General features: G+C 42.3%; 1 pseudogene; it reads left to right on the top strand.

The window, feature by feature from the left end:
- The first annotated feature begins 254 nt into the window (after nt 1-254).
- Nucleotides 255-3,750, top strand: LOC147605607 (uncharacterized; annotated as a pseudogene).
- Nucleotides 3,751-13,447: the final 9,697 nt, after the last annotated feature.

The raw sequence follows: 13,447 nt of genomic DNA, 5'->3' as shown, positions 1-13,447 counted from the left end.
ATAGCTGAACAATCCACTAACTCTTTTAGTATCCTTGTCCAAATCTCCTTCTACTGAAGACACTTGGGTAGAAGCAAAGCCAATCTAGCAATTGTGTGAGAGGGAAGATGAAGAATACCAAGGCGTCCTTCACTTTGAGGCAGGCTAAGTCTGTGCCAAGCAAGTGTTAGCCCGTGTGCGTGCACTCCATGTGAACCACCCTTAAATCGCCAAAACCCTTCACCGATGCTGAGTCATCAGTTGCCATTTTTGGAGCGTCAATGGAAACCGCGCGCTCTCTCTCTCTCTTCCTTCTCTTTTTCTCTGTGTGTCTTCGCAAGCAATACCCTAATAGGGCTGAGGCCGTAACATATTGGTGACCCACGATGTTAACAACCCCAAATGCAACCCCCTGTTGGTGATGAAGCTAGATGTGGACGCAGGCGCTAAAGGGCAGGCAGGGGAAGCCACACGAACTTCGACATTGCCTACTGTCTTTGAAAGCTCGCTCTGAGGCTTAACACTGGTTGCCCTGCAACGGTAGAGCTGCTCAAAGCGGAGGAAACAGCTATGTCTTCACAGAAATGCTCCTTAGCTTTCGTCTTAGCTTGTCTGGACTCTTGTGGGTGGACGACTGGAGAAGCTTTCGGCCCCAGCTGTTCTTCTCTTGCCTGTGGCATAGATTCACGGCCCTCTATTCTGCTAGTTGGGCCTCCACCTAGACTGTGGACTCCGACACTCCCCGACTTGCTGAATCCGGAAAGTGGATACCTTGCCTATTGCACGCTTATGATAGCTGATGCTACTATGGCCCCGCGATATTTGAGCCGACCGAGTTTTGAGCATTTCCTGCTGGCAAGATGGATGGCAGTGGCATAACCCGAACTGTTCGCTTGGTACCCCGACACCTACCAGGCCCTGAAGAGCTCTCCGTACAGTGTGGCAGTCCAGTGACCAAATTCTGTGATCTGCTACCTGCCTCACCTAGCCGAGTCCACCAAGATGAGCCACTGGAATGTGGGTTGCCATCCCTTAGCGAACTGGAGCAGTCCAGATTGGCTAAACTAGAAGTAGAGCCGGGTAGACTTTGGTAATGGGTCGGAAAGCATGCAAGTATTGTGGCAGTAAGAAGCACCGGCCTAGTGAATGTGTGACCTGCAGGCAATGTGGCCAACATGGCCACGGGACCAATGACTACTTGTACCATGTATGTGGCCAATGCAGATTCCAGGGTCACAGCTATCGGGTGTGTCTAAATGCATTTTTTTGAGCAGTTTGAGGATGTCCAGTGGAGGTGGCTCAAGCAGAGGAATGCATGCGATATTGACCGCCTTCTGATGAAGAGTAAAAAGGAGCTAAAGTGGTTCCTCAAAGATGCTGCCTTGGCCATGGAATGACACTCCCAACACCCTCGAAGAGAAGACTCTTTGTTGCAAAATATAGCATGGACAACAATTGCACTAGGACACCTCTTGTCTGATGTAGTTTGGACAACAAATCGGAGTGTGACTCTGAGACTCCTGATGCTGACTATGGTTGCCCTGATAATGGAGTGGATATGGTTGCGATTGAGCATCCAAAGGAGGAGCTTTTGGCTGCCCAAAATGTTCTTAAAGATCATGGTGCGGATGAACAGTAGCACATTAATTATATCCTACATATAAGTGATGGTAGATGCCATAAGCTGAATGAGCATCCCACCTCCCGATGAGGATGATGCCGTATCACTTCTGAAAGAAGCACACATGTTCTTGCCAAGCTAGGTAGTAGAGGTCATGAACACTTGGGGTGAGATGTTTCCAGTTTCCGGATTTGTACCTCCTCCATACCGACATTTGCATGATCAATTCGGATTGGGTTTCGGCCTAGCCTTGGAGCAGGAGGTGTTGCAATGTGGCGGATGATGATTGTGTATATGAGGATGACCATCCTATGGCCAACAAACAGTCAAAGCAAACTTTTGCAGAGTCTCCATCCTATGGACAGTTGATGGCAGAATTACTGGATGATCCAGAAGAGGAGGCTCTTGCTGCGAACGCACATGATGTATGTGGGGAAGGTTTGACCTGGGATCTTTTCAATGTGGTTAATGATAACTCGATGGCACTGGCAGCCCACATGGAAATACCCCAGAGTTGCATGCAGCAGTGGAAAATGCTCATGAAGTGGTTCATAATGGTTTCGATGACTTGGAGGTTCATCCGGAAGATGTGGAGAAGCAAATGGTAGCTAGCCTTAACGGCTTGACCCTATCTGTAAAAGGAAAGTGGATTACCTCATCAGGCCAAATCTGCATGGTTGGAGGGGAATTTATTGGAGAGCATGCTACCATAGTGTCTTTCATGTCGGGATTAGCTAATGACGCCGGTTTTCCTGAGGCTCAAAGGGGTTATGCATCAGACTAGTCAGCTAATGAAATATATGGTGGACCAATGGTATGGGCATGGAAGGGGGAGGAGGATGGAGATTTCCACGCCAGTGCATTGCCTTGAATCCCCATATTCTCATGTTCAAGCTGTTGTGGATCAACCGATCTGGTTTCAAGTGACGAGAAGGTTCTCATCAGATGTAGATTACTTGCAACATCACAAGATGCGGTTGGTAAACTGAGAGTCCAAGAGGCAGTCTCCCGGAATGCTTTGATCTCTGGATATGCTGATGAAGGGCTTAGTAAGGAAGCATCAGATTGCTCGAAACAAATGCAATGTGAGGGGGTGCATGCAGACCCGGGCACAGTTGTTTGCAGTCTGCAAGCTTGTGGTAGTATGGGCATCATTGAAAAGGCCCGAGAGCTTCATGCTGTGATTGCCAAGAAGGGATTGGAGATAGATCCTCAGTAAGGAAGCATCGGATTGCTCAAAACAAATGCAATGTGAGGGGTGCATCCAGACCCGAGCACAATTGTTTGCAGTCTGCAAGCTTGTGGTAGTATGGGCATCATTGACACGGCCCGAGAGCTTCATGATGTGATTACCAAGAAGGGATAAGAGAGAAAAGTTTCACCAAAATTGTAGACAAAGATGACATTTGTACTTGGTTAGATTTTCTCCTAGATAACCTTTATATATCCTTAGGCGACTCTTTATTTAAGCAAGTAATTGGTATTCCCATGGGTACCAATTGTGCCGTCTTTCTTGCTAATTTTTATCTTTTTACTTATGAGTTTGGTTTTATGGAACACCTTATTTCTGCTAATACTTGTCCTATCTTTCTTCACAAACTTTGTAATGTGAGACGTTTTGTAGATGACCTCTTCGTTCCTGACATTTCTTCCTTTCAAGAGTTTTTGTATATCAGTCCAAATTCGTTAGGTGGAGAGATCTATCCCAAGGAATTTTGCGAACTTAACCGCACCTCGAATAGCGATAGTTGTGCTTTTTGAGACCTTAAGATCACTCAATCATCTTCAGGCTTCATCGTAGATATTTATGACAAACGCTTTTACAACCTGAATATGCTAACTTAAAGATCATTCAGATGCTTCACTTTTCTTTCAATATTTCTAATACAGCTAAGTATGGTGTTATCTACTCTTAACTTTTTAGATTCTCTCGTCTTTGCTCTACTAAATTTGCCTTTATCTCTCAATCATGCCATCTTATTTTGCTGCTTATCGAAAAAGGTTATAGTTTCAATAAAATTTTGAAAAAGGTTCATTCTTTCATGAATCGTAGTAAGTTTATCTTTGGTATTTCAACTTTTGGAATGTTTAAAATGATAAGGAGTAAGTTTTATAAAAGTGGGGAGCTAAAAAGTCCACTTAATTCATAATTCAATGCTCGTTGTGTGGCCAAGAGGGCCCAGGAATGCCCTTGCATGTCGAGACCCCTCAGATGGATATGCAGGAAAACATGGAGGACGATCTCCAGGATACTTGGATGCATAAGCACAAGGGTCAAGTTGGGGAGGAGCAGAGTGGCTGCAAGAGCCCGGAGAAGTCCTCACATGCCGAGACCCCTTGGATGGATAAGCAGGTGAATCAGCAATATGCAGTTTATGCTCGGATGTTAAGGGAGATTCGGATGATCGAGATGGTATTTCTAACCATGATGATGGGATGGTTATGGTGAGGGTTGAGGGAGCATGGAAGGAGCATGAAGGCCGGAAGAGCCAAGTCATCGATGCCCTTGGATGTCTCTAACCTTGCATTCGGTTTCTCTCGTGGTGCAGATAGTTCGAAAAATCCAGTTTCTAGTTTCGGTAAGGGTGAGACATAGATTGGTTTGACATGTTGCTTGCCAATGATGGAGTGCATGTCCATGGTGATAGCCTTACAGAGGTTGATGCAGCTTGGTTTGACACTCTGCTGGAAGAGGATGTTCTTCTAGAAGCCACGAAACCAAAGGAGCTTGGTGATGTGGATAGAGTGCTTACTTTGATGCTTATGTACACACTATTGTGCTATTTAGTATAATTTTTTGGAGATGATGTGCCATGTTCATGGATTCAAGCTCAAGGTGTTGTCCCATTTATGGTACATCATCATGTAACAAATGCTGGAGCTTCATTGACATATCTTGTTGATGGGTAGTGTTATGCATGTGTTGTGTCTACTTCATGCCATTGGAGTGTGTGGACATATTTGTGAAGGCTTTACGTTTTCATTTTATATGATCATGGGTGGATGACATTGTATTCGATGGGTTCCCAGCCCTGGCATGTTGCCATAAAATGGTTGCAAGGTACTTGCACTAGATACATGTTATGTGCATGACACTGGCATGGCCCTATACTCGTGGGTTCGAGTCATGGCATTGGGAATCCGACCCACCAGATGTGCCAAGTGTTAGCCCATGTGCGTGCACTCTATGTGAACCACCCTTCACCTGCCCTTACGGCCACCCTTCACCTACCCTAGGCCATCATCTACCTTAGGACTTTTTTTTGTAGGGGCATTGATGGTTGGTGAATTTTTGGAGCTTCAACGGAAACCTAGCTCTTTATCTCTCTCCCTCTCTTCCTTCTCTTTCTCTCTGTGTTTCTTCACAAGCATTTCCCTGTTAAGGCTAAGCCCCTAACAGCAAGCCAGGCTAAAGCCTTCTCTCTTTCTCTCTGTGTTTCTTCACAAGCATTTCCCTGTTAAGGCTAAGCCCCTAACAGCAAGCCAGGCTAAAGCCTTTTTATTGGACCTAACATTCCTCCCTCTCTCCCTCTCTCCCTCTCTTCCTTCTCTTTCTCTATGTGTTTCTTCACAAGCATTTCCCTGTTAAGGCTAAGCCCCTAACAGCAAGCCAGGCTAAAGCCTTTTTATTGGACCTAACATTCCTCCAGACAAAGTCTCTTACGGGCTTTACAATCCTCTGCTAATGTCCTTTTCCAAAATCCAACACTGGGCAGCATAAGAACATAATATAGGCATTCATTACTATGTTACATATAGCCACCCTATCGTGGAAAGGAACTCTAATACCTTCCCATTTCTTAAGTTTCAAATAGAATCTATCCAATGCCCAATCTGTTAATTGTTTGTTGGTCACCTCAACCCCAAAAGAAACCCCTAAATCTCTAACGATTTGTCCCCTCTTAACAACCTCACACTGCCATATTTCTAAGTCAAAATCATTATCCTGAGAGAGGCTTATTAATTTAGACTTATGGATATTACATTTGGATCCAGAGGTATCAACAAACTCATGTATGATGCTTAAAGCCAGTTTGACATTATCATTATTAGCCCTCAAAAAGAGTAAGGAGTCATCTGCAAAGCATTGAATGACTAGTTGTTCCCCATTACTCAACTTTAGCCCAGTTACCCTCCCCTCAACAGAGGCATGTTCTAAAGCCACAATCAGAGGGTGAGAAGTAATAGCAAATAATAGAGGAGCAAGGGGACAACCTTGTCTAACTAACCTGTTCACTTCAAATCCCCCTACCACCCTCCCATTCAACAATAACTTGGAATTTCCTCCCAAAGTAAGGGTGTATATACAAGAGGCCATTATGAATCCAAACCCCAATTTTTCCATTACTCTAGCCACAAATGACCAGTGTACCCTATCATAAGCCTTCTCCAAATCAAGTTGCAGAAGGATGCATTTCTGCTTAGTTCTCAAAACCCAATCTCTCCCCAACATAGCAGCATAGATATTGTCATATAATAGACCTTCCTTTTATAAAGCCATGTTGTTTCTTAGATATGATCTCTTGAAGAGCAGGAGTAATCCTGATGGCAATCATTTTAGCCAAAATTTTGTATATAATAGTCAGCAATGTAATAGGCCTCCAATGATTAAATCTATCACAAGCTTTTTTTAAAGAAATGAGTTTCACCAACCCTTCCTTGAAACCCTTATCCAAATTGCTTGTTTTAAATGCTTCTCTGCAAATTCTCTATACAAATTCCTTCAATGATGGCCAGAAGGTAATGAAGAACTCAACAGATAGTCCATCCCATCCAGTTGATTTCTCTCTTCCCAACTTTAGAAGGGCATCCCAACATTCATCTAACTCAATATTTCTCTCCAACCATTTTGCCCTATCAAGATCTAATCTCCTGCTGATTTGTTCTAGTAATTTGGCCTCAGCTTGGAACCTTCTGGCTGAATAATCTTCTTTGAGATGAGAGTTGACCCCAGAAACTCCACCGATTTTTTGGCTATTAACCTTATCTCATGACCATTTTCATCCAGGACCCTACCCATAACTTGCTTACTCCTCATCCCCTCAATCAGCTTAAACAGATACCCATCTGGATTCTTTTTGTTATTAAAAGTTTTCCATTTATATCTAATTTTCTCCCTCCTGATGCATTTATCATCTTTGCTCCTCAATCCAGCCTGACACTTGAAGTATCAAGTAGTCTCCTCAGCAGTTAGCTTCCCAACCTGCCTCTTTTTCTGCAAAGTTTCTAGGAGATCACTCCGTCTCTTTCTTTCTTGTCTTTTTTCCTCAGCTCTCAATTTCCCTACTATTAATAAACCACCATAGCCATAACATAAGCTTGATAAATAGACAAGAAGACATAGAAAGCAAACTAACCACAACAAAGAGTGGGTTCAATCTCCCCCCATGCATGAGTGAGAGCGCTTCCTCATGCATGTATTTATGTAGTAGCTAAAAAGCAAGTGCTCAAAAATAGCTTGGTACATTCCACTTTGGGCTATTAATATCAAAAAGTAAGTTGGTCTCCAAGCTTGGATATTTACATTCAAATTGTAGCAATTTAATTAAATGAAACCATGGGTGAGCGACCATCGGCGCACACCAAAACCTAACGGTTGCGCGCCGGCCAAAATCCATCGCACCCACGCTACTCCGTGCACTGATCTGCTCACCAAAAACAAAAGACACATTAAATCTCTCTTATCTGCCCACCACGATGAGAACACTGCTTCCACGCTCTCGCACATAGCCAGTCACAATCGTGCGGCTAATGAACGTACCATAAATATCACATAAAATATCAAATAATTCCATAATTAATTCCACAATTCACATTTCCATAACATTCCCAACCCCCCTGATTATACCCTGCATTTCATTGGCAAAAAACCTCCAAGATCCTTGTATAGTACCTCTCCTCTTGAGTCTCTCAATTGCCTCTTCAGTCTGTCTGATAAATAGTTCATCCTTAAGTAGCAAATTGTTTACCCTTTGTTTCGTAGTAGGAAACTAGTGTCATGGGCCCGGCGGAAACAAGCCCACGCCTTTGCCACACGTGGCTTTCCACGGTCCATGCTTCATGACGCGGCTCCATCGGCCCGTCGAGCGCGTCTCGCACGTTTTCCTTGCGGGTCTCACCGGTCACTTGCATTCATGCCCGGCCTCGACTCGGGTCTTGCCTTCCATCCATGATCCGCCGGCCCGGCCTCATCTCGGCCCGCCGTCGACACGGCACGGCTCTGTTCAGCTCAACTTCTTCCCAGCCCATTATATGCATCCCCATTTCAGAGACATATGATCAGACAGTGTAGTACTAGAATCCACAGTCATTCTTAAAGTGTGAGAAATAGAGGGATAGGTGTGGGGGAAGCACTCTTTCATTTTTCTCCTCAAATACTTACCATGTAGAACAATTAAAACAGAACTTTGATCCAACACTATTTAGAGCTAAAACATATAATGATGCCCATGAAATATAATTCCATAGATTACTTGCAAAATTCCAAGTTATTCAGGTATGAAAAACAATGTTTTTCTTGAATGTTTGTGTACCTGGGTAGGAGGACCCCTTGTGGAGGCAAGGGTGAGAGACATTGTGTAATGCTCAATAAGAAGGCAGACATACTAAGTGAGTTAAATAACTCACCTCCATTCTAATATATAGGTCATGACTGAGGCACAGCGAAGGAGTCTTCCATCTTCATCATAGCAGAGCAAGTGCCACAAAAACGTTACTGCCCACTACCATCCCTTATAGGGTTATGATGAACATTTGTATACAAAGGTACAACACAGTCATAGCAACCCATAGGCAGTAGATGCCGCAAAAATATTATTGCACACCACCATCCTTGTAGGATTATGATTGAACATTTGTGTACATAGGCATGGCAGAGTGGCAGCAACCCATAGGCAAAAGTAAAGAACCCTAGTAAAGTAGGCTACATGCAATTTGTGCCATTGCATGTGTCATATGAGCACAAATGGAGTAAGTGTGTGTGTGTGTGTGTGTGTGTGTGTGCGTGTGTGATAGAGAGAGAGAGATAGAGAGAGAGAGAGAAAGAGATGAGGCACAGAGCAACAGAGATTCTTTTAAAAATCAAAAAAGTTCTTTAATATTCTTCTTCTCTTAGCCTGACTCGTCCCCACTGTATGTGTGTGTGTGTGTTGAAATTGTCCCCAAATTGGTGCTCCCATCCCTTGTACTCACTTTCCTCACCAGAAGGCTAGGGACCAACACAATAGGGTGCATCCTAGCTAAGTTGTTTTTCAATGATCAAAAAATTGTATCAAAGTCTGTACTATTAAAGGCTCATGCAGGAACAACTCGGCAAGCAAGGTGCATCCACATGCTTACAAAGATCCTTTGTCATGCCATCAATAAAGAGCTTCCATGTGTCTCGCCCAACCCATTCCTAGCTTGTGAAGTAGCCTAACCCAAGCCTTAACCTCCCCCAAAGAGGCAAAAGATGGAGGCATCTCAAAACCCCTCATTTTCCTCACCAGGGTTGACCATGGAGGAACCTTCAACCACCCACATGCCTATGGCACAAGCCCAACCACAACTGTTGCCTTTGGAAGACATAATCCCCAATCCACTAAGGAGAAAAGCTCCTATCGGCTAGTTAATGAGGGTAAGGGTATCCACTCATGGTTGTGGCAAGGTGTCAAGGTTGGTGGCCCAATGAGAGAAGCATGTCCAGCTTCTTTGTCCAACTTCTTTTGGTCATGCCCTTCCAATGAGGTACCATGGTTTCTAGCTTATGGATATTTTTGTGTGTGCTTGGGTGATGTTGGTTTGGAAGAGTTCTTGGTAGGCCTCTTCTCAAGCTTCCCCTCTGGTCATGGCTTGGTTGTACTTCTCATGGAAATTGGTAAGGGCTTTGATCTCCTCAGTTGCATGTGACGGTGTACCCACACTCCTTTGTAAATTAGTTAGTTGCACAACTAGCTTGAGCTTCTTTGATTTTAGCTTGCTTGAGCTCATCTAGGAGCTTTGGGCTTCATGTTCCTTGGTTGCAATCTTGATGGTTTCTAGTGCTTGGTATTATAGCTAGAGGGCATCCATGTCCTAGTTTCACTATCTCTTCTTGGTTGGCCTCGACAGTAATAAGCTTACTTGAGCTTGACTTCTAGCTTGAAATTCTTCTCATTTGGCAATCGAAAGTAGTTGTTGGGGGTGGTTAAGCTTCTTGGATAGACTCATCCCGACACTTGAACTCATGTTGTTGTTAGAGAATGTGTCACTTGGAAGTCTCGGCCACATGGTTACTAAGCTCAACCCCCTTCAATTTTTGAAGTTCTTAGAGATGCTAAAAAGTCATTATGGTTGGGTCTTAGGGGATAATATGCTCCATGAGAGACCAATCTATAGCATCCTTGAGAGTTTCTCAGAGGTAGATATGGGATGGTTAAAGGTGGAAGAAGTCCAACCAAAGCAAATGTGGTAGAGGTTAGGATGATGTGGGAGTGGGTGATAAATTGTGGAGGGAGCCTATTTTTGTGGGAGTGGGTGATAAATTGTGGAGGGAGCCTATTTTTGTGGGTCACTTGGTGACTTTCTTTATGTGGGTCATGTGCAAAGAGGTCTTGCGGCTCAAACATGTCACTTGCATAACACCCTAGTCCTTTAATTCAATATCTTTTTATCGGACCCTATATTAACCCCCACTTTCCACACCATATTAGCCTGCACTAACACCGTGCGACAATCCACCCTCACCCCACCCTTTTTTTCTTCAACCAATTCATGTCCTTAGACACCACACTTATGTACTCCATTGAATCCCCTATCTAGTTGTGTCAAACCTTGCCATGTGGTGCCACCTATTTGTAAATTCCACACTCTTTACAATGGAAGATCACTTCCTTAAACTCACAACACCACACCTGACCCTCAACTTCCCCATCTCAATGAAAATCTACTTCACTTGTCCATGTTGTCCATGAAGACCCTCGTTCATCACAAGGAAGCAAAGTCCACCTACATTTATCACATGCCCAATAACCAATACAACCCGCAAGGTATTCTTCGTCTATATCAAATATTTTACAAGCCCTTGCCCCACTGGGGATGCCACCATTCACACCACCCATGTGGCTTACTCGCAAGACATCTCCCGTGAGGCACAAGAGGTTGTGCCTTTGCCACAAGCCTACAGATAAAGAGGATGACCTTGAAGATTCCTCAAAAGGAAAACAGGGTGGGAACTAGCTTTCCAGAGAACAAGATCCATTTTGAGGCACACTCTTTAGGTAGTTTGGGCATGATAAATACCTAAGAGCCAAACCTAACCCCAGCCACTATGAGCAATCATGAAAGCACCCCACCCACCACTGCTCCACCCAGCCTAACTCTACACCCCACACATAACCCCCCCATCAATCCATCTGTGTCATCCTCCTATCTCCACCCGACAACGTATCTCCTGAGTGACCACCAAATATGTGGCAAGAGTATCATGATAGGGTTGAGGGCATGTGGTCTTTTTGTTGTGGGGAACAGTAAAACATTAGCGTTCCTCACCCCCTTTCACAATTTCATCAATGGCATCACTAAAAATAATAAGCTACCTTAGATCCAACTCTTCTATAATTTTTTTAAAAAGGAACATCTAAGACTTACCTTATAAGTTGGTTCCAAACATGACTATATGAAAATATTATTTCCCTCTCCTTATGGGCATCTTCAAAGCACATATAAAAAGCACCTAGAAAAGTTTACTTTTTTTTTATTATAAATAACTCTCTTATTGAGCATCATTGAGAACGACTTAATCATATACATTATAAACCTCATAAAAATCACTCATATACATTAAGCACTTATCAAAGGGCTCAATCACTTAGCAAAGGACTCAATCATATACATTATAGACCTCGTAAAAATCAGTGAGGCCTTAACACTTATTTTGCTCATGTGGTCTACATTCCTTAATACTTTGATTTCTATTAACCATATGGAAAAAGGAATTTTATACTAGTCTTTAAGGACTTTGTTTACCATGGTAATAATAAAGAATCATTGGACCACACATACTTATTTAATCACATAGGGGTTCAAAGAGAATTGAGATCGCTAAAGCAACAATTCTTTATCGAGGATCTTGATAAAGCCCCTAACAATGCTACTTTAGTTTGCAAAAAGTTCATTCTCCCAATATCAAGGAAAATATGTTTTTCTTCTATAACTTTTTTTAAAGGCACGTCTAAGACTTACCTTATAAGTTGGTTCCAAACATGACTATATGGAAATATTATTTCCCTCTCCTTATGGGCATCTTCAAAGCACTTATGAAAAAAATTTATAGCTTACAAATGCCTCGTCTTGCATTTTAATCATTTCTTTATGTGCTAGCCTTTTAAAGCTCACCTTGACCCTCTTTAAATTATGTGTGCAAAATTTAATGAAGAATTTAACCCGACAAATAATATCAAATACCATGTCATTAGATTGTTGATTATGCCTAAATTTAGATATTTAGTGTATACTTCGTAGACATCAAGAAATAATATGAGCAATATATAGCCATGGAAATTATTATGTCTTGGGCTTTCACCTAGAGCAAAAAGACCTTTGTCTTTTTGCTGTAGGTGAATCATAGTCAACATAGACTCTACAAACCATGGAAACTATCATGTCTGGTCCTAATGGTTGCAAACTTGGGACTTGGATTGGTTCCATTTTTTACCTTGAAGGCAAAATGGATTCTTCAATATGTCAAAAGGTATTTTTAACAATTGAGACATTTATATGGAGTCTACATGCCCAAATTGTTTCACTTGGTTTTAATCATTCAAACATTTGGATGGATGCATGTGGGGAGCTCCTCCTTAATGTGATTATTACTACCCTACAATATTTCTTTTCAAGTTTAGGTTAAAGAAATGGGTTTGATTCCCATAAGGGATAACTTTCTTGGGGAGGCTAGTGAAGGGTCATTTGTGCCACTTTACCCAAGTGGGCCACCCTTCATAACATCTAGTTTGCTTATTTTGTTCTCAAAATAAATCTCTTTAAAATACTTCATTATCATAGTACTTTCTTGTAATACTTGAAAATCCCTCTTACTAAGATTTGGTGGCTTTTGTATTTTTCAAAACCATAGACTACTAAATACATGTGCATGCGTGTGCCAGTGTGCATGCGGACCCGCATGCGTGCGCATGAACACACACACACACATTCACATTCAACCACTCAATCATCATACCTTCGAAAATATTTAAGAAATGCTTGTGATACACCTCAATTTTCACCACCAATATATAGATGTTCTTAAGTTTCTCATGAGACAACTATTATTTTTTTTAAAAAGAACTACACTACATATTCTATTTTTAGTAGAATCATCTTTCACGAAAAACATTTGACCGTACCTACATGTTTAAACTTCATCTTCTAATCCTACATAACTGAAGGGGGAGAATAAATCTTTGTATTTGTGTGTGTGTGTGTGTGTGTTTAAGAACTCAAAGGTTATTTATAAGATCGGTAAATGTAAAGACAAGTCACATGGAAAGTATTGGACATGTCATGCGCTAGTCACATGGGTCATGTGTAGTCACATGAAAAAAGCTAGCATCACTTATTCAGCTAGACACATGAGGATCGTGTAAACTCTAGAAGTCTCCATCAAACAATTCATTTATCCTTTACATTGCTTTTGCAACTTCATCATCATAACAAGCTAGGGAATTAGTCAACATTTTATTTGGGCAAAGGAAAATGCACCCCAAAATTATTTTTTGGACTTAAAATGGATTACATGGATTCACATGCTACATGCCTACTTGGAGACTGATGGTGCAATTGCCATCCTTCTCAAGAGTATGGCAAAAGAATTAGGCATTCAAGAATTTACTA

Source organism: Cibotium barometz, chromosome 59, assembly GCF_041138505.1.
Source record: "Cibotium barometz isolate CiBa-2024 chromosome 59, ASM4113850v1, whole genome shotgun sequence".
NCBI classification, from domain to species: domain Eukaryota; kingdom Viridiplantae; phylum Streptophyta; class Polypodiopsida; order Cyatheales; family Cibotiaceae; genus Cibotium; species Cibotium barometz.
Note: the sequence above shows the minus strand (reverse complement) of the source record. Positions and strands in the feature narration are given on the sequence as shown.